At 44.0% G+C, this 3,183-nt stretch overlaps 1 non-coding gene across 1 annotated transcript; it reads right to left on the bottom strand.

Annotated features, from left to right (window-relative positions):
- Positions 1-565: 565 nt before the first annotated feature.
- LOC130937784 (small nucleolar RNA R71) lies at positions 566-673 on the bottom strand. Its single transcript, XR_009068984.1, has one exon. It is a non-coding gene; the product is annotated as a small nucleolar RNA R71 (small nucleolar RNA).
- Positions 674-3,183: the final 2,510 nt, after the last annotated feature.

Genomic DNA, 3,183 nt, shown 5'->3' with positions numbered 1-3,183 from the left:
TTCTTGTTCTCTTCTCTTTCATATGAGCAGGAGCAGAGACAAAGGCATTCTTGTTGAAGCTGACCCTGAACCTGAAAGAACCTTGAAGAGAAAGCTAAGAGAAGCCAAAGCACAACTCTCTTTAGAGGACCTGACCGAATTCTTCAAAGAAGAAGAACACATGGCAGCCGAAAACAACAACAATGCCAACAATACAAGGAAGGTGCTGGGTGACTTTACTGCACCTACTCCCGACTTCTATGGGAGAAGCATCTCTATCCCTGCCATTGGAGCAAACAACTTTGAGCTTAAGCCTCAATTAGTTTCTCTAATGCAACAGAATTGCAAATTCCATGGACTTCCAATGGAAGATCCTCATCAGTTTTTAGCTGAGTTCTTGCAAATCTGTGACACAGTCAAGACTAATGGGGTTGACCCTGAGGTCTACAGACTGATGCTATTCCCTTTTGCTGTAAGAGACAGAGCTAGAATATGGTTGGACTCACAACCTAAAGATAGCCTGGACTCTTGGGAAAAGCTAGTCAATGCCTTCTTGGCAAAGTTCTTTCCACCTCAAAAATGGAGTAAGCTTAGAGTGGAAGTCCAAACCTTCAGACAGAAGGATGGAGAATCCCTCTATGAAGCTTGGGAAAGATACAAACAATTAATCAGAAAATGTCCCTCAGACATGCTTTCTGAATGGAGCATCAGAGGTATTTTCTATGATGGTCTCTCTGAACTATCCAAGATATCTTTGGATAGCTCTGCGGGAGGATCTCTTCATCTGAAGAAGACGCCTACAGAGGCTCAGGAACTAATTGAGATGGTTGCAAATAACCAATTCATGTACACTTCTGAAAGGAATCCTGTGAACAATGGGACAAATCAGAAGAAAGGAGTTCTTGAGATTGATACTCTGAATGCCTTATTGGCTCAGAACAAGATATTGACTCAACAAGTCAACTTGATTTCTCAAAGTCTGTCTGGAATGCAAAATGCACCTGGCAGTACTAAGGATGCTTCATCTGAGGAAGAAGCTTATGATCCTGAGAACCCTTCAATGGAAGAGGTGAATTACCTAGGAGAACCCTATGGAAACACCTATAATTCTTCATGGAGAAATCACCCAAATTTCTCATGGAAGAATCAAGAGAGACCTCAACAAGGTTTCAACAACAATAATGGTGGAAGAAATAGGTTTAGCAATGGCAAGCCTTTTCCATCATCTTCTCAGCAACAGACAGAGAGTTCTAAGCAGAATACCTCTGACTTAGCAACCATGGTCTCTGATCTAATCAAAACCACTCAAAGTTTCATGACTGAAACAAGATCCTCCATCAGAAATTTGGAAGGACAAGTGGGTCAGCTGAGCAAGAAAATCACTGAACTCCCTCCTAGTACTCTCCCAAGCAATACTGAAGAAAATCCAAAAGGAGAGTGCAAGGCCATTAACATGGCCGAATTCTGGGAGGAAGAAGAGACAGTGAACGCCACTGAGGAAGGCCTCACTAGACGTCCACTGGCCTCCAATGAGTTCCCCAATGAGGAACCATGGGAATCTGAGGCTCAAAATGAGACCATAGAGATTCCATTGGACTTACTTCTGCCTTTCATGAGCTCTGATGAGTATTCTTCCTCTGAAGAGGATGAGTATGTCACTGAAGAGCAAGTTGCTAAATACCTTGGAGCAATCATGAAGCTAAATGACAAGTTATTTGGAAATGAGACTTGGGAAGATGAACCTCCTTTGCTCACCAAAGAACTGGATGACTTGTCTAGGCAGAAATTACCTCAAAAGAGACAAGATCCTCGGAAGTTTTCAATACCTTGTACCATAGGCACCATGACCTTCAAGAAGGCCTTGTGTGACTTAGGGTCAAGTGTAAACCTCATGCCCCTCTCTGTAATGGAGAAGCTAGGGATCTTTGAGGTGCAAGCTGCAAAAATCTCACTAGAGATGGCAGACAACTCAAGAAAACAAGCCTATGGACTTGTAGAGGATGTTCTGGCAAAAGTTGAAGACCATTACATCCCTACTGATTTCATAGTCCTAGAGACTGGGAAGTGCATGGATGAATCCATCATCCTTGGCAGACCCTTCCTAGCCACAGCAAGGGCTGTGATTGATGTTGATAGAGGAGAGTTAATCATTCAAGTGAATGAAGAATCCTTTGGGTTTAAGGCTCAAGGATATCCCTCTGTCACCATGGAGAGGAAGCTTGAAGAGCTTCTCTCAAACCAGAGTCAAACAGAGCCCCCACAGTCAAACTCTAAGTTTGGTGTTGGGAGGCCACAACCAAACTCTAAGTTTGGTGTTGAACCCCCACATTCAAACTCTAAGTTTGGTGTTGGGAGGTTCCCACATTGCTCTGATCATTTGTGAGGCTCCATGAGAGCCCTCTGTCAAGCTACTGACATTAAAGAAGCGCTTGTTGGGAGGCAACCCAATGTTATATTTTATATATTTTCCTTTGTTATTTTATTTTATTTTGTAGGTTGATGATCATGAGAAGTCACAAAATCAATTGAAAAAGCAAAAACAGAATAAAAAACAGGAAGAAAAACAGCACACCCTGGAGGAAGAACTCACTGGCGTTTAAACGCCAGTGAGGCTAGCAGTTGGGCGTTTAACGCCCAGTCTGGCACCATTCTGGGCGTTTAACGCCAGAAAGGGGCACCAGACTGGCGTTAAACGCCAGGAAAGGGCAAGAACCTGGCGTTAAACGCCAGAAATGGGCACCAGCCCGGCGTTTAACGCCAGAATTGGCTCAGAACGTGTTTTTGAATGCCATTTGGTGCAGGGATGACTTTTCCTTGACACCTAAGGATCTGTGGACCCCACAGGATCCCCACCAACCCCACCACCCTCTCTCTTCTTCATCCATTCACCAATCACCTCAACACCTCTCTCCCAAAAAACCCCCCACCTATCAAATCCCACTATCATCTTCACTCCTTCATTTTCACACACCCTAAACACTACTTCTTCCCCTTTTGGCCGAACCACAAAGCCATCTCCCTCTCCTCCATTTCTTCTTCTTCTACTCTCTTCTTTCTTCTTTTGCTCGAGGACGAGCAAACCTTTTAAGTTTGGTGTGGTAAAAGCGTTGCTTTTCGTTTTTCCATGACCATTTATGGCATCCAAGGCCGGAGAAACCTCTAGAAAGAGGAAAGGGAAGGCAAAAGCCTCCTCCTCCGAGTCAT

The sequence above is a fragment of the Arachis stenosperma genome, chromosome 6, assembly GCF_014773155.1.
Source record: "Arachis stenosperma cultivar V10309 chromosome 6, arast.V10309.gnm1.PFL2, whole genome shotgun sequence".
Classification (NCBI taxonomy): Eukaryota; Viridiplantae; Streptophyta; class Magnoliopsida; order Fabales; family Fabaceae; genus Arachis; species Arachis stenosperma.
The sequence above is the reverse complement of the archived record's forward strand: the minus strand, read 5'-3'. Positions and strand labels throughout refer to the sequence as shown.